The sequence below is a fragment of the Pteropus medius genome, unplaced genomic scaffold (assembly GCF_902729225.1).
Source record: "Pteropus medius unplaced genomic scaffold, Ma_sr-lr_union100, whole genome shotgun sequence".
Taxonomy (NCBI): Eukaryota; Metazoa; Chordata; class Mammalia; order Chiroptera; family Pteropodidae; genus Pteropus; species Pteropus medius.
The window spans coordinates 1,176,408-1,202,528 of NW_024344437.1; the positions used below are offsets into that span (position 1 = coordinate 1,176,408).

Consider the following 26,121-nt stretch of genomic DNA (forward strand, 5'->3'; position numbering starts at 1 on the left):
ATTTTATTTATTTTTTCAGAGAATCATTTCTTGGTTTTATTGATTTTTTTCTCCTTATTTTTCTTTATTTTGTTTATTTTAGATCTGATGTTTATTATTTCCTTCCTTCTACTCACTTTGGGCAGTGCTTTTTCTCATGTTTCTACTCTTTTTATGTACAAGATTAAAATATTTATTTGAGATTTTTCTTGTTTCTTGAAACAGTCCTCTATTGATATAAATTTCCTTCTTAGAACTGCTTTGGTTGTGTTCCATAAATTTTGGATCATTGTGTTCCAGTGTTCATTTATATCAAGGTAGCTTCTGATTTTTTTCCTGTATCTTATTGTTATTTCATTTATTGTTTAGTATTGTATTATTTAACCTCCCTGTTTCTGTATGTTTTCCAATTTTCATATCGTAATTGATTTCTTGTTTCATACCATTGTGATTTGAGAAGATACTTGATATCATTTTAGTCTTCTTAAATATGTTGAGACTGTTTTGTGCCCTAATATGTGGTATATCTTGGAAAACGTTCCATGTGTACTGGAAAAGAATGTTTTATCTGTTGTCTTGGGGTGAAATATTATAAAAATGATTATTACATTTGTGTATTCTAATTAATCATTTAATGCCAATATTTCCTTGTTGACTTTCTGTTTGGATGATCATCATCGATATCAATGCGATGTTAAAGTCCCTTACTATTATTATCTTACTGTCAATATCTGCCTTTATGTTTGTCAATAATTGATTTCTATGTTTAGGTGCTCCTACTTTGAATGCATAAATATCACAAGAGTTATATTCTTTCTTGTTGGATTGATCCCTCTGTCATTATGAAATGCCATTATTTGTCTCTTGCTACAGCCTTTATTTTAAAGTCTATTTTGTATGATGTAAACATTGTTACCCAACCTTTTTTTATTTCCATTTGCAAGAAATTTCTTTTTTCATTCCTTTTTTTCAGACTCTTTGTCTTTAGATCTCAAGTAGTTGTAGTGTAGTTTTTTTTTTTTAAATTCATTCAGCTACTCTTTGCTTTTTGATTGGAGCACTTAATCCATTTATATTTAAAATAATTATTGATAGGTATGTAGTATCAGAATTTTATTAATTTTTTTCTGATTATTTTTGAAGTTGTTACTTTTCTGTTCTCTTGCTCTCTTCTCTTGGATGCTGATGACTTTTTATAATGTCATGTTTAGATTCATTTCTCTTAATTTCTTGTTTACCTCTTAGAGACTTTTAGTTTGTGGTTACCATTCGTTTCATATATACCAAGCTTTGTTTGTAGTAGTGAATTTTAAGGTGACAGTTGCTTACTCTGGAACATATTCTACAATCACTACAATATTTACTCACTCACTCCATGTTGATGATTTTGTCTTTAGTCTTTAATCCTTGTATGTGTGTATGGGTTTGTGGGTATCCCTTATTCATTGTAATTACATATAATTTTCCTACTTTTGCCTTTTAACCTTTGTACTAGCTTTATAGTTGGTTGATCCACTGCTCTTACTAAGTGTTTGTCAATGAGAATATTTCTTTGACTATAATTTCTCATTCATATTTTTTATCTTTTCTACTTAAAGAAGTCTCTTTAATATTTCTTGTAATACTAGTTTAGTGGTGAGGAACTCTTTTAGCTTTTTTCTGGCTGGGAAACTCTATCTGCTCTTTGATTCTAAATGAGCGTCTTGCTGGGTAGAATAATCTTGGTTGTCAGTTTTGCCTTTTATCACTCAATATGTCGTGCCATTTCCTACTAGCATGCAAAGTTTCTTTTAAAAAACCAACTGATAGCCTGTTAGAGCTCCCTTGTTGGTTTCCCCTTCTAAGAAATTTTCATATGGTCTTCAACCTTTGGGATTTTAGTTATGATGTGTCTTGGTGTGGGTCTGTTTGAATTCCTCTTGTTTGAGATTTTTTCTGCATCCTAGACTTCTATGTCTAATTCCTTTTCCAAGTTAGGGAATTTTTTAGTCATTTCTTCAAAAAGATTTTCGATGTCTCGCTCTCTCTCTCTCCCTTATCCTTCTGATACTCCTATCATGTGAATGTTGGTACGCTTGATGTTGTCTCAGATGTTCCTTAAACTATTGTTATTTTTTAATTTTTTTTCTTGTTGCTGTTCTGATTGGGTGTTTTCTGTCACCTTGTCTTTCAGATCACTGACTCAATATTTTGCTCCATCTTATCTTATGTTTATTCTCTCTAGCATATTCTTCGTTTTAGTTACTGTATTCATCAATTTGACTCATTTTTAATGTTTTCTATTTTATTTTTATATTATTTATCTCTTTGTGAAGTTTTCACTGAGTTTATCTATTCTTCCCCAGAATTCACTGAATATCCTGAAAACCAGTGTTTTGAATTCTGAATCTGATATCATGCTCGTACCCTTTTTGAGTTTGTCTTCTGGAGTTTTCTCCTGTTCTTTCATTTGAGACATGTTTCTTTGTCTCCTCATTTAGGCTGAGTCCCTGTATTTATTTCTATGCATTATGTAGATCTACTGCATCTCTCAGTATTGACAGAATGGTCTTTTGTAGTAAGTGTCCTGTGGCACCCAGTGACACAGTGTCCCTGAGCCAGGTACTTCAGAGGTTTCCCATGTGTGTGTCATGTTTGCCCTCCTGTTGTAGCTGGACCTTAATTGCTCCCAGCATGTCTTTGGGTGAGGTGGCCCTCAAGCTGACTTGCTATGAGGGCTGGTGGTGACTATAGAGGCCAGTCTGCTGTGTGGGGGCTAACCCCACATAATGAGATTTGCTTTAACAGGACTCAGGTGACAGACAATTCTGCCTTTATGTGTACCATTTGTAGAGCTGGTTGGGTGGGGCTCTCCTGTCGTTTGAATCTGGCCACCAGCTTTGTTGAATCTGGGGCCTCTGGATAGGGCTGTAATGCAGGCCAAGTTCAGCCACCACTTATTCTGGGATTGCTGCTAATTGGCAGAAACTACAATGTGGTCTACAGTTGTTTCTCTCTGTACTGAGCTTCAAGTCTCTTAAAGAAGCTACACTGAGAAGTGAAGTTGGCTGCCACTTATGCCAGGCTTGAAACAATTTGGTGGGCATTGTGATGTAAGCTGAGGTTATCCAACACTTGTGCCAGGCTTGAGGCCAAATAATGTAGTTGGAGCGACATTACTGGCCAAAACTGGCCACTATTTATGCCAAGTTTGGGGTTACCTGATGGGTGTTGTAATGCAAGTTTAGCTCGGTTGCCACTTGTAGAATTGGGGTTGCTTGGCAGGACCTACAATACATGCCAAGACTGGCCGCTGCATATGTGGATTTATTGATCTTTGAGACAACCTAGGACAACCTACACTTGTGTGGCATTTATAGTCCTTTAAGTGCGTAGTCTTCAGCAGGAGTGGTGGTAGGCTGCTCCTATTAAGGATCTGCCAGAAGAGGCTCAGGCCAGTCCAGCAAGTTGTGTGGAGCAGGGTCTCAAGGAATTACCATGGTACAGCGAACAGTGTTAGCCAGATTAATGGAAAGCACAGATGTGATGTCTGCCTGTTCTGGGCCAGCTGAGTAGGAGGAACACCCAGCACATCGATCCCTGGGGAGAGCTGTCCACTTCTCTCCAGCTCTTGCCTTTAAGTTAGTTGATTTAGTTCCTCCTCATATGTTGCTGGCACTTTTGAGCTGTTGCCCCTGCAATGGAGCTTTGTGACTTTGCGAGCAAGTGATTCTATGCATAGGCCCTTTAAGAGCAGCACCTCAATCTCTAGCAGCTCTTTGTCTTTCTTGGACACAATTCCAACTGGCTTTCACAGCCAGATGTTATGGGGGCTCCTCTTCCTGACACTGGCACTATCTTTTAAATGGCATGGACTTTTGGTGTTTAACTGAATTTTTAAAACATTACATTGATATAATAATTGGAAAACATAGCTTTGAATTCATAGGATATTACTTCCTTCAAAGTTATGTTAATTTATTCATTTGAATTTTTGAAGAAAGAGAGCGGAATCTTAGAAATGTTCAACTAAATAAGTAGTAGACAAAGAAAAGAAATGATTATGAGAGAAACAAGACCTTTTAACACCTGTGAGACTGAAAAGGGCCTGTAATCAGAGAATTTATAACACTTCTTATGAAAAGTGTGTCAGAGTCTTCTTTTGAAAAGCAAAAATCACAGTTACAAATCAACAATTTATGAACTTAGATTTATATCATTTAATTGAAGATCTCAAAATACGATGCTTAAATGGCTTTTTAAGCCTTAGGCTAAGTGCTTTTTCTACTTTAAAACCATTTGTCATTTATTTCAGAAGCAGAATTGATACAAATGAGAGCAATTGTGCTCATAATTCACCTTTGAAGAAGATAGAGATTTTTAAATCTGTTTGTTTCTCTTTGGTTATGGCAATACAGTGTATATCTACTGGGCTAGCATAAGATGATTTATTCTCTTTATTCTTTGTACTTTACAGTGGGTCCAGAGAGCCTTTTCTATTGCAAGATAGGTGTGACAGAGAAAGAGGAATTCATATGTCTTATCCTTAAGTAGTTTATAATGTTTCACATTTTATATTACTGATTTAGTTTTCTTAAAAAACGATACTAAAATTTATTATGATTGTGACTCAGGTGTAACTAAGTAGAGTTTTTTGATTTTCAACTAATTAAAGCAGCAATACTGCTAACATGATGATGATGACTAAAATTTTGCTGATAGAGGCTGAAAAGGGAGTGTGACACTTTTAAACACCCATATTTTAGGGGACTGTTTGTTTTTGATTAGTTTACAATCCAAATGCTCAAATGAAATGTTTGATCAAGAATCAGCAGCTCTTCTGTCCAGATATCATTAAAATGGCCATACTATCCAAAGCGATCTATAGATTCACTACAATCTCTATCAAAATACCAATGGCATTTTTCAGAGAGCTAGAGCAAGTAATCCAAAAATTTACATGGAACCGTAAAAGATCCTGAATAGTCATGGCAATCTTGAGGAAGAAGAACAAAACTGAAGGTATCATATACTACGTAATGTCAAACTATACTACAGGGCTATAGAAATCAAAACAGCATGTTACTGGCATAAAAACAGACACATAGATAATGGAACACAATAGAGAGCCCAGAAATAAATCCATGTCTATATGCTCATCTATTGTATGACAAAGGAAGCAAGAATATACAATGGGATAGAGATGGCCTCTTCAACAAATGGCGTTGGGAACACTGCATAGACACATGCAAAACAAAATTAAAATACAATTACTTTCTTATACCATATCCAAGAATAAACTGAAAATGGATTAAAGACAAGAATGTAAGACCCAAAGCCATAAAACTTCTAGAAGAAACCATAGGCAGTAAATTCTCTGAGATATTGCTATTACTAATATATATTCTAGAAGAAATATATATATTTCTATTACTAATATATATATTGCTATTACTAATACATATATTACTAATATATATAAAACTTCTAGAAGAAAACATAGGCAGTAAATTCTCTGAGATATTGCTATTATTAATATATATTTTTTCTGATATATCTCCTCAGGCAAGAGAAACAAAAGGAAAAATATACAAATATGGCTATATCAAACTAAAAAGGGTTGCCCAGCAAAGGAAACCATCAACAAAACAAAAAGAACCTACTAAAAGAGAGAAAATATTTGCCTATGATACATCTGATAAGGGGTTAATATCCAAAATTTATAAAGAACTCATACAAATCAACACCAAAAAAAAACAAACAATCCAATTAAAAACTGGAAAGAAGACATGAATAGATATCCCTCCAAAGAAGACATACAGCTGGCCAATAGACATATGAAAAGTTAATCAAGATAACTAATTATCAGAGAAACACAAATTAAAACCACAATGCGGTATCACCTCACAGCTGACAGAATGGCTATCATCAATAAATGAAAAAACAAGTGTTGGTGAGTATGCGGAGAAAAGAGAATTCTTGTACACTGTTGGTGGGATTGCAAAAATGATACAGCCGCTATGGAAAACAGTTTGGAAATTTCTCAAAAAATTAAAAATAGTCATTTGACCATTAAATTAAAACTATCATTTGACCAAGCAATTGCAATTCTGGGTATTTATCCAAAGAGAACCAAAACACTAATTTGTAAATATCTATTCATCACTATACAGCAGCACTATTCACAATAGCCAAGATATGAAAACAAAAGAAGTGCCCATCAATAGATGATTGGATAAAGAAGTTATATATACAGTGGACTATTACTCAGCCATAACAACGAAATCTTACCATTTGTAACAACATGAATGGACCTAGAGGATATTATATGGAGTGAAATAAGTCAGATGTAGATAGATAAATACCATATGATTTCATTTATATGAAGACTCTAAGGAACAAAAGGAACAAACTAAATTAAAACAGACTCATAGATATAGAGGACAAACTGGCAATTGCCAGAAGAGAGAGAGCTTGGGGGGCTGAGTGAAAAATGTTAAAAGGTGAAGTACAATTTAGTAGTTATAAAACAGTCATGGGGATGTAGAGTACAACATAGGGAATACAGTTAATTTTATTGTAATAGCTATGTATAGAGCCAGATGGGTGCTAGAGTAATTGAGGGGATCGCTTCATAAACTATATAAATGTCTAACCTTTATACTATATACCTGAAACATTTAAAATTATATGTGTGTGTGTGTGTGTGTGCACGCATGTATTAAAAAACGTGCAAAAGCTGTGATAGGTTAGGTCCACCGACCTGAGAGATTAATAGAGATAAGGGGAAGAATTTTTCAGTTAAATGAATGTCATTGCAGTTGCCCAAGGAATTATTCATTATTTGTTGTCTAAATGTCCAGTATCTACAGTTGCGACTATATATCTCAGCTCTGATATCAGTGGAGTACCAATGTATTCCTGGTGAATAATAACTCCCCCTCTGCCGGATGTTATCTTAGGTTTCTTTTGTAATTAATTATACTCAATAATTACCTTGTTCTGTACAGAAATATTAAAAGTCCACCTTTTGATTTTAACTACTGAAATGGAAGTTAATGGATGGAGATCACACTGTGTAAAATACAACAATACAATATAGCAAAGATGAAGGTGGAAGAAAAAGTACACTTTTTACTCCGAATTGTGATATTTTTATTTTATTTTATTTTTTATTTTATTTTTTTAAGTTTATTGGGGGTAACATTGGTTAATACAATTATATAATTCTCAAATGTACATTATAATTTGACATCTATATATTCTATTGTGTGATTACCACCCAGAGTCCAGTTTCCTTCAGCTACCATATATTTAATCCCCTTTACACACTTCGCCCTCCTCTAATCCCCCTATATTTGACACCCTTTACCCTGTCTTTCTCTTCCCTCTTCCCCCACCCCCTGCCCTCTGGTAACTACTAGTCCATTGTCCATGTCGCTGAGTCTCTGTTTCTCCTGTTCATTTGTTGCTTTTAGGTTTATATCCCACATATAAGTTATCTCATGTGATTTTCAACTTTTTCAGTCTCACATATTTTGCTTAGCATGATTATCTCGAGGTCCATCCAGATCATTGCAAATGGAAGTATTTCATCTCTCCTTATGGCTGAGTAATATTCCAGCTTCTTTAGCCAATCATCTATCATAGGACACTTTGGTTGCTTCCATGTCCTGGCCATTGAATAATGCTGCTATGAACATTGGTGCGCAAATATATTTTCGGATATGGGTTTTCAAGTCTTTGGGGTAAATAGCCAGTAGAGGGATTTACTGGATCATATGGTAGATCAATTCTTAGTTTTTTGAGGAACCTCCATAATCTTTTCCATAATGGCTGTACCAATTTGTAGTACCACCAGCAGTATATAAGGGTTCCTATTTATTCACATCCTCTCCAACATTTGTTATTGCTTGTCCTGTTGATAATAGCCATCCTAACAAGTGTGAGATGGTATCTCTTTGTGGTTTAGATTTGCATTTCCCTAATAGCTAGCGATGTTGAGCATCTTTTCATATAATTGTTGGCCATTTGTACATCCTCTGGCGAGAAGTGTCTGTTCAAGTCCTCTACCCATTTTTGATTGGATCATTTGGGTTTTTTTGTTGTTATTGAGTCGTATTTTGGATATTAGGCCCTTATTGGAGGCATTGCTTGCAAATATATTTTCCCAATTTGATGGTTGTCTCTTTATGTTGTTGACGATTTATTTTGCTGAGTTTGATGTTGTCCCATTGATTTATTTTTGCTTTTACTTCCTTTGTCTTTGAGGTCAAATTCATAAAATCCTCTTTAAGTCCAAAGTCCTTGAGTTTCATTCCTATGTTTTCTTCTATGCATTTTATTGTTTCAGGTCTTATATTCAGGTCCTAAATCCATTTTGAGTTAATTTTGGTGTGTGGTGATAGACAACAGTGTAGTTTCATTCTTTTGCACGTGGTCTTCCAGTTTTCCCAGCACCATTTATTGAAGAGGCTTTCCTTTAGAAGAGAATAGGTACGAAATCTTCTTTGAATGTTTGATAGAATTCACTGGTGAAGCCATCTGGTCCAGGACTTTTATTTTTGTTAGGTTTTTGCTGATTGTTTCAATTTCCATACTGCTGATTAGACTATTTAGATTTTCCACAACTTCTTGATTCAGTCTAGGAAGATTGTATTTTTCTAAGTACTGGTCCATTTCTCCTAGGTTATTAAATTTGATATTATATACTTTTTCATAGTATTCTTGCATGATCTTTTGTATTTCTGCAATGTCAGTTGTAATTTCTCCTTTCTCATCTCTGATTTTGTTTGTGTCCTTTCCCTTTTTTCTTTAGTGAGTCTAGTCAATTTTATTAACCTTCTCAAAGAACCAGCTCCTTGTATTTATTTTTTCTATTGTTTTTGTTTTTGTTTTCAATTTCATTTATTTCTGCTCTAATTTTGACAATTCCTTTCCTTTCCTTCTGCTGACACTAGGTCTCATTTGTTCTTCTTTTTCTAGTTTTTTAACATGAAGTATTAAGTTGTTTATTTGGTCTCGTTCTTGTTTTTGGAGATAGGCCTGTAATGATATAAACTTCTCTCTTATGACAGCTTTTGCCATGACCCAAAACTTTTGATATATTGTGCTATCATTATCATTCGTTTCTATGTATCTCTTGATCTCTCTTTTTATTTCTTCCCTGACCCAGTTATTCTTCAGTAGCATGTTGTTTAATCTCCATGTATTTGTGGTTCTTTCTGATTTCTTTTTGTGGTTGATCTCTAGTTTCAAAGCATTATGATCAGAGAATATGGTTGGCATGATTTCCACCCTCTTATATTTGTTGATGCTATTTCTGTGTCCCAGTATGTGGTCAATTCTTGAGAATGTTCCATGTGCACTAGAGAAGAATGTGTAAGCAGCTGTTTTGTGTTGGAAGGCTCTGTATATGTCCAGTTGATCTAATGTGTCATTTAAGGATGTTATCTCGTTATTGATTTTCTGCTTGGATGATCTGTCCATATCTGTCAGTGGGGTATTTAGATCCCCTACTTTGATAGCGTTTTGGTCTGTTTCTCACTACAGTTCTGTTAGTAATTTCTTTATATATTTCGAGGCATAGATATTAATAAGTGTTATGTTTTCTTGGTGCATAATTCCCTTTATCATTATGAAGTGTCCCTCAGTATCTTTCTTTACCTTTTTTATTTCGAAGTCTATTTCATCTGATATTAGTACTGCTATTCCCTCTTTTCTCTGAATGCCATTTTCTTGAAATATCATTTTCCATCCTTTCGCTTTGAGTCTGTATATGTCTTTGAAGCTGAGATGTGTCTCCTGGAGGCAGCATATGGTTGGGTTTTGTTTTTTGATCCATTCTGCAACTCTGTAGCTTTTATTGGTGAGTTCAGTGCATTTACATTTAGGGTGATTATTGAAATATGAGGTCTTCTTATAGCCATTTTATCTTTTGCTTCCTGGTAGCTCAATGTCTCCATTGCTACCTTGTCCTTGTGTTTCTGTTTTCTTTATTTTGTTCGTCTTTTATGGGTTTTGCCTCTGGTTCTTCTTGTTTTATATTATATAATTCAGTCTTGAATCTTTTGTGTATGGTTAATATAATGAATATGAAAAGGATAGTATATATATATATATATATATATATATATATATATATATATATATATATATATATACAGTCGTCTATTTTCTTCTGTGTGTGCCTTATCTCCTTTCCCCTTTGTGAATTTGAATCTTTGAATCCTCCCCTTTTCAGTCATTGTTATCTCAATTTGTCCCTATGTATGCTGGACATTCATTACTATCTGGCTATAGCAATTATCTTATTATTATTTAAGCTTATAATGCCCTGTTCTTAGTAAGGATTGCAATTTTCTGTTTCTATTTGCCTGATAGTCACTTTACTCCTAATTATGTGTTTGTTTGTTTGTTTGTTTGTTTGTTGTCATTTTGTTTCAGGTGAGCTGACCCCTTTCAGTATTTCCTGTAGTACAGGCCTCATAATAGAGAATTCGCTCAATTTTTGTATGTCTGAAAAGGTCTTATTTTCTCCTTCATGTCTAAAGGAGAGCTTAGCTGGATACATTATTCTAGGCTGGTAGTTCCTTTCACTTAATAATTTAAATATTTGATTCCATTCCTTTCTGGCTTGTAAGGTTTGCAGTGAGAAGTCCAATAATCTAATTAGTGTTCCTATATATCTTCTTTTCCCTGGCTGCCCTGAGAATTTCTGTCTTTGTCATGGATTTTTGATAAATATAATACAATGTGTCTTGGTGAAGGCTTTTTTCAGGTTGAGATAATTTGGTGTCCTCTTGACTTCTTGAATTCCAAGCTCCAGCTCATTCCTTAGATTTGGGAAATTCTCATCAACTATTTGTCTGAAAATGCTTTCTAGTCCCTACTCCTTTTCCTAATCTTCAGTAATGCCCTTTATTCTTCTTTCCTCTCCTGATGGTATCAGCTCGTTCTTGAATTTCTCTTTCATTGTTTTTCATTCTTCAGTTTCTCTCTTCTTCCTTCTGATTTATTTCTAGATTTCTGTCTTCAGTATCACTGACTCCTTCCTCCATTTGGTCGAATCTATTTCCCAAGCTTGCTATTTCATTTTTCAACTCCTGCAGTGTGTTCTTCATCTCCAGAAGTTCTATTTGTTTCTTTCTGAGGGTATCAGTCTCCTTGCTCTGCTCATCTAGTTGTTTTTTCAACTCCTGAAATTGTTGATTTGAGTTGTTTTGGATCTCATTGAGTTTTTTCAGAAGTACCATCCTGAATTCTCTGTCATTTAAGTCTCATATTTCTATGTCTGTAAGCTTATATTCTGGAGATTTTTCTCTTTATTTTTGAGATGCCTTGTCACCTTGGTTGCTCATGGTGTTTAATGGACTGTTTCTGCACCTGGGCATTAATGGAATTGTATTCTGTTGTTTTTCCAGAAAGAAGATTTATTATATAAAGGTCTCTTTTTAACCTGCTGCAAAGAAGGAGCCTTTCTTTGGGTTTCCAGTAGGTGGCGTCTAAGCCTCTTGGATCCCTGCTTTATAAAAAGCCTAAATGTCTTTTTTATTTTCTTGTAGATACTTAATCACACGTGCTACTCTTAGTTTCAGTCTCTGTCAGTGTGAGCAACAGTTTCGGTAGCATTTGCTCAGATTGTCCTGGAGCTCCACAGGGATTGATCTCAGAGAGTATGCAGGGAGAGACCCTCTGGTTTGGGAATTGGAGGCTGTGGCTCAGCCTCGATTTTGCAACCACGGCCATAAAAATCAGCTGTTGTTTCTCTGCTGTCCATCCTGCTTCTCTGCTTTCTGCCCTGATGACTGGGCTCTACTGCCGGCTGCTAGAATACACTGTATTTCCAGACTGGCTGATCAGGGAAGTTGCACCTTTTCCCCTCCCACTCCTCCTGCAATGAGCTCTGGCGGCTGCAAGAGGCATCTTCTTTATTTCTCCCAGTGCACCTCCCGACACTCGGGTTTCTGATCTGAGGTAGCTTTTATGCGCTGATACCAAACTCAGACATGATGGTGTGAATTTTGGGTGTTTTTTGTTGAGTTTTAGATGTTCAGCTTATTGTTGTTTCAGGAGGAGAGATCTGAGGACGTCTCTCATTCTGCAATGTTTCCTTGCTACTCATGATATGTTTAAATGATATCCTTTTTTTAAAATTTTAAAAAATCTTTTTGTAATTAAAAAATTATTTTAATTTAAATTGGTTTCAAATATACAGTACATTGATGAGACATCTATATAGTTCATAAAATGATCCTCCCAGTTGCTCCCTTCCTCCTCTGGCCCTCCATGTAGCCATCACATTAATGTATTCCCTCTGTCGAGCTCCCCATCCCAGTGCCCAACTATCAACTACTAATTTGTACTTCTTTGACCCTTCACCCCATTCTCCTAGCCTCTCAATTCCCCTTCCCCTCAGTCCATCACAAAATTGTCCACTATATTTATAAGTCTGTTTTGGATTAGTTCATTCTTTTTATTCCTTAGATTCCACATATAAGTGAAATCATATGGTATTTATCATTTTTTGTCTGACTTATTTCACTCAGCATAATAAATTACCTCTAGGTCCATTCATGTTGTTTCAAATGGTAAGATTTCATTTTTTTTTTTAATGGCTGAGTAATATTCCATTGTACATATGAACCACAATTTCTTTATCCAATCATCTGTTGATGAGCATTTAGGTTACTTCCATATATTGGCTATTGTAAATTGTGCTGCCATGAATATTGGAGTGCATAGATCTTTATGAATTATTGTTTTGGTTTTCTTTGGATAAATACTCAGAAGTGCAATTGATGGGTCAAAAGGTATATCCATTTTTAATTATTTTGAGAAACCTGCATACTGCTTTCCATAGCAGCTGTACCAATTTGCAATCTTGCCAACAATGTATGAGGGTTCCCCTTTTCTCCGCATCTCACCAACACTTGATTTTTTATTTATTTATTGATAATAGCCATTCTGACAGGTGGGAGGTGATATCTCATTGCGGTTTTAATTTGCATTACTCTGATGATTAGTGACCTTTGGCATCTTTTCATATGTCTATTAGCCATCTGTATTTCCTCTTTGGAGAAGTATCTGTTCAGGTCTTCTGCTGGATCGGCTTCGATGTGGCTCCTTTATATTATTAAATTAGCTGGACTTCAGGTGATTCTCCACGTTGATTATTTTATAATTTGGTTGTAATTTCAATGTGGACCCCTTAGTCCTCGGTGATGACAACACAAGCGGATGTAGTAGGCTGATAGTAGTCCCCAAAGATGTCCAGCCCAAATCTTTGGAAGCTGTAAATTGCCTTTTATGGCCAAGGGACTTGGGTGTCGTCAATTGATATTCTTAATTGTTTTATATATATATATATATCTTATATGTAAAATATATATGTATCTTATATGTAAAATATATATATATAAGATATATATGTATATATGTGTGTGTGTGTGTGTGTGTGTGTGTGTGTGTGTGTGTGTATATATATTTTTTTTTTTTTTTTTTTACCTGCAACACCCAGTCTTCTTTGGTGGTCTCCCATCCAAGTACTAACCAGGCCCGAACCTTCTTAGCTTCCAAGATCAGACAGGATTGGGCATGTTCAGAGTGGCATGGCTGTAGACTTTAATTGTTTTATATTCTTATATACTAGCAACATTGTATGGTTGAGTCCTCTGGTACCTTCTCTAGAATCTTTCCATATTTCAGATAAATGCTCATTAAGTTTATAACTGGACTCATCAAACTTAGTAAAGATATTCTTTTTATCAAACTTCTCTTCCATTTTTCCCAAGATTATACTGTGAATTTAGTCTTTCTCTGGCTTTATCTTATTCTTATTCTACTTTTGTTGCAATGACACTTCTGATTCTTCCCTATTTTATTTAGAAATACATTTACCTTAATCTCAAGAATTTTTTTTTTAATTTTACAAAAGACCGTGTTTAAACAATAGAATTTCTTACAACTAAGGATATCAAGAAGAACTCTATATATAGAAACTAACTGAAATATTTTATTCTTAGGGTATTTCAGTTATTATGTTGGCTCCTCTGACTTGTTATCATGATGTTTATTGCAAAATATAAAGTGAAGACTCTTGCTAGAAAATTTTAAGCCATAGATTTTATAATTTTGGACATATTTAGTTACATCTAGAGAAAAGCATAATCTTCCAAATAGTGCAAAACATACTTTATGGAAGAACAAAACCTCAAGGTCAGATACTATTGAGAGAAAAGTTTCTCTCCAGCAGGCACTAGAATCTTATGTCTGTCGGAGGTGTTCTATACATAGGCATCCTTACTATAAATGCAAAGGAAAATTTAAAGGAAGAGAGGTTACTAATTCAAGAATTCCCCAGTGAAGTTTTTATTGAAAGGAGACAAAGTGTATATACAACATGGTGGCAGCAGTTAAAAATAATGTTTATTGTATAAATGAATATGTAATTTGGCATTGATGGAAATAGTTTGTCTATAGCGTGTTTGTATTGCCATAGTTCATAATATTTTTATATACAACCCAGAGAAATATAGCCTATAAAATAGGAAGTACTAATAAGTAGTTGTCATTGCCTTATATAATAAAAATAGTATAGAACATTTTCAGTAGGAGCTATATTAGAAATGTGAATTCTTTTACGCAAAGAATATTCTAAAGGGATATATTACCTTCCAGATCTGAAATTCTATGATCTACTTATGATATACTTATAATGATCTATGCTATATAAAAATAAAATATCAATAGTTTGAGAATATTAAAGAATTTTTTTAAAATTTAGAATCATATATAATGAATTTCTCATTTATAGTTTGTTAATATGGTTCTTAGTTGTTAAGACATGTCCTAATAGAGATATTTTAATTATCTTTAAGTGACTTTATGTGTGAAATCACCTTGACACATTACTTCCAAACCTGTTTCCTCATCTCTAAAATAAATATACTTCCTCCTGGGATGTTAGAAAAATTCATATATTTAAAAACACTTTGAAAGAATAAAGCATTATATATATATAATTATATATATTATAATATTATATATATTATAATATATATATATTATATTATATATATTATAATATATATTATATTATAATATATATATTATATATATAATTATATATATTATAATATAATATTATATTATATATTATAATATTATATATATATAATATATATATATATGAATTATATCTGCATTCACTTTGCCTATTATAGCTCTTTTCAAATTACCAAATATAATCTTATGTACTTTTTAAATACTCAAGCATTTCATTCTTTATAGATGCACAAAGTGAAATTTGCTTTATAACCCATAAAATACAATATAAACCTTTTTAGTTAAAACTATTTCTTAATAAAACTAATGATCGGTCATAATCTCTCTTTTTATTTTCATAATAGTTGATATCCACTAGTCATTAGTCTTTTCAATTTGTATTGAAAAGCAAAAATAGTACAGGAAGAAAGTGTGTGGGGTCTTGAGCCAGATTGCCTGAGTTCAAACTTCAGTTCTATAACTTACTTATTGTGTGATATTAGGAAAATATCTTAATCTTTTAGTGCTTCAGTTTCTTTATCTATAAAGTACTGATAATAATGTTACTTTGTCTTGGAGTTGTAAGATTTAAATGAGAGAGTTACATAAAGCACATGGCAGAGGACCTAGAACATACTGTGTACCCAGTGAATTTCAGCTTTCTTTAAGGAGGTCCTTCTCTGAAAGTTTCTAAACAGTTCCCTCCTCCAATATAGTCCCTGCTTCCTAATACATAAAAGATTTCTTAAACATCTAGACCATCAAGAATCTTACTATCTTGATTTAACTTTCCAGACAATTTTGCATTTGCTAATGATTTTGTGCCCATAGATTGCAGTCCTCAGAAGTCACACTAGATTAGCTAGAAGATCTTAAAACCTGACATTAGCAAGTTATACATCTTGGTGGCATTTTTAATGTACCCCAGTACACATCTCAGATCTTCCTCCGGGTGCTGCTATACCCTTGATCTTCTCAAGTTCATTCCTTTTGTCATTCAGATTCTAGTAACCCCGCAACATAGTAATGGGTCTAAAGCAGCCACACAGGTCCTAGGTATCAATCACATCACCAATTTCATTTCTGTGAAATCCTTTTTCTGTCTCTCCATCATGAGATAAAATCAGTTCCATAAATTCAGTGGTCACATCATGGCTTATTTACCTCCTAATTTCTTAGCATATTATACAGAATCACCTACCAACTATGCAATACATATTAATTGAATGCATAAATAAAAAATAATTGTTTACTTCAAATAAAATGTCTGAGTATTTTTCATATATCCAGAACATCTTTCCGACACTTCTCTATTTTCCAAATTGTACTTACCCTTTTTCTGTGGAGCTATTTAAGCCTAACATAGGAAAGAAAATTAATCTCTCTATGTGTCCCTATAATGTACACATCTATTAAGTGCAAAGGACTTCCTCAAATTTGATTTTGTAAGAGGAACTACTTATGTGCTTGGCCCATATTGGACCTTATAATTGATGACAATTTTCTGCTGGGTTCACCTTATCCAGTCTAAGAGAGATTCTTTCATTTAGATTTTTTTAAAACATGAGTTACTATGTTTATATTGTAGGGAAAAAAAAAGACTCTGTGAGTTTATTATATAACAAGCATATTTATATATACAAAAAGTATAAAAACATAAAATATGTACTGGTTTTTAGCATTCAGTTACTTTTATCTAAAAACTTATGGGAAAGCCTTTGATAAATGTAACAAAATGCAATATTTCTGGCAAAGTGTAGATTCTGTTTTTGACAATCTATTTATTATCATTTGTTTACTCACTTATTGCTCCATGCAATTCTATTTAAAACCATCTCTCCTTTGTTTAGAGGTTTCTAACACAAATGGTAATTACAAATACTTAATCTCCATCTGCTCTTATAAATAGCTCAAATGCACAACCATAATTCATTTGGTTGACAAAATAAAACCGATTAATATAGGGTAGGTAGTGGAAATATAGGGATTAGTAAAGCAGACCCTGCCATTGAGGGGAACATATTATGGCATAGTAGGAGAAAAAGAGAAAATCAGTGAATACAGTGGAGATTTTTAAAGCTCAGAGAATCTGTTTGCTCAGAGAAATATAAGCCTTTAATTGCAAGGAATAGAAATGAAACATCTTCCTGAAACTGCCATTACTGGGGGTGCGCAGGGTCCAGAAATTCTTCCAAGAGGAGGTGATATTTAAGTTGAGTCTTGAAATTCGGGTGGAGATAACTGGGTTGAGCAATTGCATTCTTATAGATATTGAACAAAAGGGTACAATGCTAGTACTTCAATACATTTCCTACAAAATATTGACTTTCTATTTTTTCCAGGTTCTGTTTCTCTTGACTTTACTAATTTTATGTGTGTGTATGTGTGTGTGTGTATTTCTTTTAAAGAAGGACCATGCCTTTAAATTTTACTAGCACATTATTAAATATATACTGAAGTTTCAATAATATTCTTTGAGTGGATAAATATGTTATTATTTTACCAAATACTAATTTTATGACAAATGTTAATTAGTTTTCATATACCAGAGTACACAATAATATTGACATGTTATGATTTGGGTTATTAACACAAGCAAGAACACTTCACTTCATTTTATGGGATCTAGCATAAGCATTACATTTTGTTCGACACAGTAATTTGTTAATGGTCACTCTCCCTAGGACTATGAAAATTAAAATGTAATCAGAATGATGGGAAAGAAAGGAGAAGATCTAAATAATATTAGAAAATAATATTTTATCTAGATATTCCAAGACTGAGACACAAACGACTGTATACAAACAGTGTATTCTATTTACCAACAACAGTTGGTAAATCTATTGTTCACAGGGGTATGGCCCAGCAATCCTGAAACTATTTTACATATATATGAAGTTTCAACACATAGGTTAATATGTTGTAGATGAATGAGAGCCAAGTTATCTTATTGTCAGAAAAAGAAGTTACATTTCAGGAGAGGGAAATGATAGAATGAACATCAATGACACCCCAGTAGTAACAAGCACACTTAGCACTCAAATATAATTTATAAATACTATTCTCCTATAAAAAGAACTGGGGTTCTTTCAAATAATGGTTGCTTCTAAAAGTGAAGCAAGGAAAAACAAGATTAGCCTGGAGCATCTTATAGTGTCAGAAATTAAAGAAGTATTCAATAAATGAATTAAAAGCATGAGAGCAGAGATGCCAACCTAAAAAGGAGTTTCTAATGGCCAAAGCTGAAACAGTTTGAACAATGAAAGAAATAACAATAGTATTATAACTTAAAAATAAAATATTTACAAATCCACAATGATATAAATAAAGGATTGGATAAACATTAAATAAATAATAGGGATAAAATTAAATAAAATTTCATTAAAGTAGAATGCCAAGTAATAAATGTAGAACGAATGAGAAAAATAAAAAATCACAATTAGAGCACTGTAATAATAATTGCTACAGACAAAATCCACAGATGGAAGCTTAAATAAATCAATGGGTAAAAATTCAAGGAGAAAAAACATACCATAAAATATCTTCTCAAGATATTTATTAATTATTGTAATTTTAAAATACAATTCTTTAATAACCCTCCCCGCTGGTAAAACTTAATCCCCCTTAACTTGAACATGAATTGTGCTTGTTCATTTCCTTTTATCAAATAGAAGAGTGGAGATAGCTGGCAGGAATGACCTCATTGAGCAATAGGTCATGTTGATATTGTGCAATGATACATTGAGATGGCCACATCACCTGTTTACCCAAATCCATAATCTCTGTTCAATCATGAGGAAAAGCATACAAATCTAAATTGAGGGACATTTATCAAAATACCTAAGCAATCATCTTCAAAAGTGTCAACCTTATGAAAGACAGGTAAAGATTAAGACACCATCATAGATTGGATTAAGGAAACAGAATAACTAAGTGCAATGGGATATTATGGGATGGATCCTGGAAGAGAATAAGAATATTACAGAGGGAAAAAAAAGGTAAAAACCTAATCAATCTGTAGTTCAGTTAATAGCATTTTATCAGTGTTAAACATTTATTTTTGCGAAAATATGCTTATGTAAAAACATTAGGTGAAGCTAAGGAAACTCTACTATCTTTGAAACCCTTCTGTAAATCTAAAATTATTTCAAAATAAAAGTTAAATAATGGAAGTGTTTAAGTCTACTTCCTAGCATTGATTAGGTATTAACAAAACTTTTAAAATGAATTAATGTATTTGTTAGTGAAAGATTTTCAAAGCTATAGAATTGTTTTCATGGATTTATAACTGATTCCAGAACTCCAAGCTGGCCAAATTATTTCCTTTAAGTATACATGAAGTTTTTATGTCCAGCCTTTTACCATTTCTATCTTCCAAAATGACTTTCTATTTTTTTCCCGGCCTGATACATTTTTTTATTTTTCAAAATGCAGTTCAAATATTATCTTTCTGTTAAGCTTTCCAAGCATCTAGAACTTTTTCTAAATATACTTTTTACTCATGATATTATACCTGATACCTTATGTGGTTTTCTTACCATCTAAAAATATGTGCTTCATAAAAGGAAGAGCTTCATCTTTACATATTTTTTAATATTTGTTATTCAATTATAATTTACATACAATATTATATTAGTTTCATGTGTCCAACATGATTAGATGTTTATATAACTTGAAGTGATCATCTCAATAAATCTAGTACCCATTTGACACCATGCATAGCTATTACAATATTGATTATATTCCTTATGCTATATTTTATACCCTCATGACTATTTTGAAACTATCAAATTGTACTTCTTCATTTCTTCCCCTTTTCACCCACCTTACCAAACCACCTTCTCATCTAGTGACCATCAAAATGTTCTCTGTATCTATGAGTTTGTTTCTGTTTTGTTTGTATATTTATTTTATTGTTTAGATTTCACATATAAGTGAAATCTTATGGCATTTGTCTTTCTCTTTCAGATCTACTGCACTCAGCACAATACCCTCTAGGTCCATATATGTTGTTGCAGTTGGCAAGATTTCATTCTTTTTTTTTATAGCTGAATAATATTCTAATGTATATATGTACCACCTCTTCTTTATTCAGTTATCCATTGGTGGACACCCAGGTTGCCTCCATATCTTGGCTATTGTAAATAATGCTGCAAGGAACATATGAATTCACATGTCTATTCAAAGTAGTGTTTTGGGTTTCTTCAGAAAAATACCCAGAAGTGGGACTACTGCATCCTTCTTTGTCTCTTGTTATAGTCTTTGTTTTAAAGTCTATTTTGTCTGGTATAAATGTTACTACCTCAGCTTATTTTTTTAAATTTCCATTTTCATGCAATATCTTTTTCCATTTCTTTACTTTCAGTCTGTGCGTGTCTTTTTATCTGGAGTGAGTCTCTTATAGGCAGCATATGTAAGGGTCTTGTTTTCTTATCCATTTACTCACTGTACCTTTTGATTGGAGCATTGAATCTATTTACATTTAAAGTAATTGTTGCTAAACATGCAGTTATTGCCACTTTATTATTCATATTTTTATTTTTCCTTCTTAAAGAACGCCCTCTAACATTGCTTGTGATGTTGGTTTGGTGTTATGAACTCCTTTAATTTTTTCTTGTCTGGGAAGCTGTTTATCTGTCTTTTATTTCTAAATTATAGCTCTGCTGGGTAGAGTAATCTTGGGTGTAGGTCCTTACTTTTCATCATTTTGAATATTTCATGCCAATCCCTCTGACCTGCAAAGTTTCTGTTGAGAAACCAGGTGACAATCTAATGGGAGCTTCCTTGTAGGTAACAAATTGCTTTTCTCTTTGCTGCTTTTAAGATTCTCTTTTTGTCTTAAACTTTTGACTTTGGTGTGGGCCTTTTTGAGTTCTTCTTGTTTGAGACTCTTTGCATGTCTTAGGCTTGTATGTCTATTTCCTTTGCCGGATTAGTGAAGTTTTCTGTCATTTCTTCAAATAGGTTTTCAATTCCTTGCTCGCTCTTTCTTCTTCTGCTACTCTATGATGCAAACGTTGTTATTTGATGTTGTCCCAGAGGCCACTTAAACCATCCTCATGTTTTTATTCTTTTGTTTTATTGCTGTTCTGACTGGGTGTTTTCTGCTACCTTAACTTCTAATTAACTGATTCGGTCCTCTGCTTCATCTAATGTACTGTTGATTCCCTCTAATGTTCTTCATTTCAGTTATTGTATTCTTCATTTCTGACTGGTTCTTTTTTATGTTTTCTGTCTTCATTTTTATGTATTCTATATCTTTGCAAAAGTTCTCACTGAGTTCATGTAGTCTCCCCCTAAGTTCATTGAGCATCTTTATAACTAGTGTTTTGAACTCTGCATCTGGTAGATTACTTATCTCCATTTTGTTTAGTTCTTTTCTGGGAGCTTTGTTCTGTTCTTTTATTTTGAACATATTTTCTTGTCTCTTCATTTTGGCTGTCTCCTTGTGTTTGTTTCTATGTATTAACTAAGGCTCTTATGTTTCCCAATTTTAGAAAAGTGGCCTTATATAGTAGGTATCCTGTGGGGCCCAGTGATACAGTCTCCGGGTCACCTATACTAGCTGCTCCAGGTGTGTCCCTTGCATGGGTTGTGTGTGCCTTCCTGTTGTAGTTGAGCCTTGTTTGCTGTTTGCATATCAGTGGGAAAGATTGACCTTCCAGATGATTGTTTGTGAGGCTAGTAATTATAGTGGAGAAGCTGTTGTGCAGGAACTGACACTATGGAACAGGATTCACTTTAGCAGGGCTCTGGTGCCTGTCCTGTCTGCCCTTTGGGTGTGTCATCCTCAGATGTGGCCCTGGTAGTTCTCAAGCTAGAGTTATGTCCTCAGCCATCCCAGGGCATGCAGGCTCTGGGGACTCTTTGGAGAGGCTCTGCCACAAGCCAAGTTCAGCTGCAGCCTGTGCCCTGCTTGGGGCACCAAGCAATCTACAGATCACTGCCACCTGCACTGTGTTTAGACGTTCCTCAAGAGGCCAAACTGCAAACCAAAGCCAGCTGCCACTAGTGTCCAGGCTTGGGGCAATGAAGCAAGAGGTATGGGGCACACTGAGGCCAGAAGCTACTTGTTTGGGTTTTGTGAACGTTTGAGAGATTTTAGGAAAGTTCGCAGCATGAGCCAAAACAGGCCATTTGTATGGAAAAGCTACTGGAAGTGGCTTGGGTGGGCCCACAAGTTGGGTGGGACTGGTCTTGTATAATCACCAGGGCAGGGTGACTAGTGTTAGCCAAGTCAATACAGACTCAGACATGGTGGGCACCTGCACCTGCAAGGTGAAAGGAGGGAAGACTCAACAAAGTAACAATAGATTCTGCCAGTACTTCTATCTAGGAGAAAGCCACCCCTCCTGTTCTCGTTCCAAAGCCAGATAATTTGGTTCCTCCCTATATGTCCCTGACATCTTTCAAGCTGCTGCCCCAATGCTGAAGCTCAGAGTGAATGAGTCTATCAGTGAGTAAATCCATTTGTGAGCCCTTTAAAAGGACTGCCTAATTCTCCAGCCACCCTCCATTTTACTTAGTCATAATCTTTACCTGGTTTTCACAGCCAGAAGTTGTGGGGATTTGTCTTCCCAGCACTAGAGTCCTAGGCTGGGGAGCCTGGGACTGAGACTGTGGGGCTGAGACCCTTTGCTTCTCCAAGTTGACCTCTGCAGCCAAGATATCCCTCCTAATTTTCAACTGCCACATGTGGGTGTGGGACCAATTCATTTTTCTTCTCCATTCCTTCTAGCAGTCGCAAAGTGGCTTCTTCTTTATGTCTTTATTTGCAGGACTTCTGTTCCACTAGACTTCATGTGATTCTCAATGATAATTGTTTTGTAGTTTAGTTGTAATTTGATGTGGTCATTAGAAGAGATAAGCACTGTGTTTACCTACCTTGCCATCTTGACCAGAAATCACACATTTATATTTTTCAATACTCAATTTAGTGCCTAAAGACAGTAGTGGTTCAATAAAGTTTTCATGGATGAGTAAATGAGAGAAGAAATAACTGTTCTAAGCATCTTACCTGCTTATTATATTTAATTATGAGACATTGTAATAAAAAATTTATGTTTTTATCTCAATTTCTTTTTATTTTTTGCTTTCTTAACTCACCAGAACCCACAATTAAGTTTCATTTTATATATGTCAGTGATCACTTTAGAAACTTGATTCAAACAGGTTATTTAGTACTAAATAATTAAGGTTTCCAGTTATAGTTATAGTTTAAGTACAGTGAAATGAAGGATGAGTTATTAGAACATCTACTATGACCTTTCATTTGTTCTGGCTACTTTGTGAGAAATTTTTCACAATCTTTCAGGACATCTTACATAGATGCTCTGCTCAAGGAGAGAGATGCCCTCTTTTTAAAAAAAATTTTCCATTGTGGAATTATCTTTCTTATCTAGGAAAACCAATGTTAGAAAAAAAAAAATTATGTTACACTTCACAGTAACAATACAATTCACACTTAGGGCATATTGCCTTATTTATGGCACAAATGGGATGTGGACTGACTTCATGCTTACATAAATTTTCTTCTGAATATTTTTTTCAGAAGAAGAGGTAATGAAATGCTTGGTTAGTTGAAGTATGGTGAAGTCAATCATTAAAAAATGTACATACTATTTATTAGTATTTATGTATTACTCTGTTTATAAACTTTAAAATTAAAAATTTTATTTTCTTTGAATAAAATTTTATTTTCTTTGATGATTTTTAGCTTAGAAATATCAAGTCATTAAATAGAAGGGAAATACTCTTCTTATGAGACTTGACTTGAAATACAGACTATGAAATTCACATTAATTTACATCATAAAGTCAAAAGTATCAATGTTGTATGATTATATGGTTTACATTGGTTCATAATATAGTCATTATCCTTATTTAGAGTCCTGTTAGTTCTGTTTTAGTCAAAAATTATGTGATTGATAAAAATGTATTCTATACAAATACATATATTTTATTTTAATATCTATCTGTCTATCTATCTATCTATCTATCATCTATTTATCATCATCTATCTATCTAATAATATATCTATCATCTATGTTGTATCTCGGAGACTACCTCTAGTATAAGTAATTTATTCATATTTTTATAAATTTTTTCAATCATAAAACTGAAGCTGACAGAGTTAATATTAAATGCACAGGATGGTAGTAAATTATTAGAAATTGTTTCTCTGATAAACTATGAATCTAGCTGATTAACAATCTGAAATGAATAAATTTAAATATTTCTGGCATTAAAAATAAAACTACATAGAGTCATTACATTTTTATCATATATATCATGGAATATGTGGGTCGATTTTATATATGTCTTAATTTAAATTAATTAAGCTGAATTTAAACAAATAACTCAAAGGCCCAAAGAAGGTATTGAGGTGATGTGATTTCTGCCAGTGCTCTAAATGTCAAAGTGAAGAAATTTAGTGAAGCTTGGATAAATGTCAGAGAGAGGAACTATGACTCTTTTAAGGTAGCCAAATGCCTTCTCATCTAATTAGTGCCAAACATGAATAGAAGATCAAAATTTCCATTGTCTCTGCCTTCTGTTCAGTGAAACCACAGTCAAGGGAATGGGCTTGGTGGAATCAGTAAGGAAAGAAGACCCTGTTGAACTTGATTCTAGTCTGGCACATGCAGAGTCAAGAGAGGTATAAAATAAGTGGGAGGCTCTGGGAGGCTCTTTCCTGGAGTGGCACAGAGTGGATCACCAATCTAGTAGGCCACCTGTGAAATACTACAAGGCATTGGTTTTTTACTGAGCTGGTGAGGTGGGTCGAGCCCCAAGAGACTCTTTCTGGTCACAATCCCCAGGACTTTCTGATTTGGTGCAATCATTATGGAGAGAGTACCAGGTGAGGAGTTTGAGAGTAAAACAGTAGTGCAAGTGCTCTAAGGTGAGTTCATGAAGGACAGAAACCTCCTGTGTAGCAGAAAGGTAAAAGCTTGCTTGACCTTGATTTTCAGTGAGTTAATATAAATATAGCCAGTGAAAGTAGTGCCCCATGATCCTTCTGATCTTTTGGGTTTTAAGCAGTAGGTGTCAAAAATATCACCACAGGGATAACTGCTTTGTGGCAGCCAAGCATTCATAGCAATGTCGCTTTTTGATCCTTTGATGTTGGCTCTTCCTATTATTATGAAGCAGAATTCACCAAGCATTGGATTGTTCACCCACAAAATAATAAATAAAATAAAATATAGAATCAAATATGTAAACAAATAAAATAATTTTACAAATCATTTTTATGCATTTATATCTTGAAATTTTACCAGTTAGAAATTAAGGGGGGGTCAAGGTTGCAGGCTAGTCAAACGTGGGGCTCACCTCCTTCCATGACAACATTAAAATTACAAACAAATTATAAAGTAATCAGCTTGGAGAATCACCTGAAGACTAGCAAAAATATCACATACAAATGAAGATATAAAGAAAAAGCCACATTGAGATTGGTAGGAGGGTTGGACACGTGAAGCGGTCTAGTCCCACAACCACGTTTGAGCAGCGTGGGAATAGCACAGCTGTAGAATTCCCCCTGAAGGAGCAAAGGGCCCTGGCCTAACACAGGAGCTCCCTAGCTCAGGATTTCAGTGCCAGGAAGAGGAGTCTCCACTCAATCTGACTGTAAAAATCAACGTGAATTCCGACCATGTGGGTGAGATGGAAGGAACCTGAAAACCCAGACATTTCCCTTAAAGGACAAACACAGACTTACTCACTCACAGGCACTCATCACAGGCTCACAGGATCACAGCAGAGGGTCAGCAGCTCAGAAGTCACAGGAGACATACAGGGAAAGACTAAGGGATAGCTGCCATTGTTCCTTTGCCATGCCCCACTCTGGGATCAAGAACTGGAGGGATAGCTGCCATTGTTCCTTTGTCGTGCCCTACTCTGGGGCAGTCTGCAGATGAGCACTATCTTGCCTATGTTGAACCCTCCCCCCCACATGGCTAATTCTGAATTTGCATTGGCCTGGTGAGTTCGGCCTGCTCCACCCTTGTCTCCCTGAGACCCCACCTCACATAACCCACAAATTTCCTGTGACAAACTTGTTTTCTGGCAAGCAGCCCTACCCTGAACTCTTGGAGGGTGAGGAATTCATTAGCAG

The 26,121-nt window shown here is 34.4% G+C and overlaps 1 protein-coding gene and 1 pseudogene across 5 annotated transcripts in view; one reads left to right on the forward strand and one right to left on the reverse strand.

The window, feature by feature from the left end:
• The window catches only part of TRPC4 (transient receptor potential cation channel subfamily C member 4), a 222,710-nt gene that overhangs the window by 32,488 nt on the left and 164,101 nt on the right, over positions 1-26,121 (forward strand). The gene's annotated exons all lie outside the window — the stretch shown is intronic.
• On the reverse strand, positions 13,462-13,580 carry LOC120610725 (uncharacterized; annotated as a pseudogene).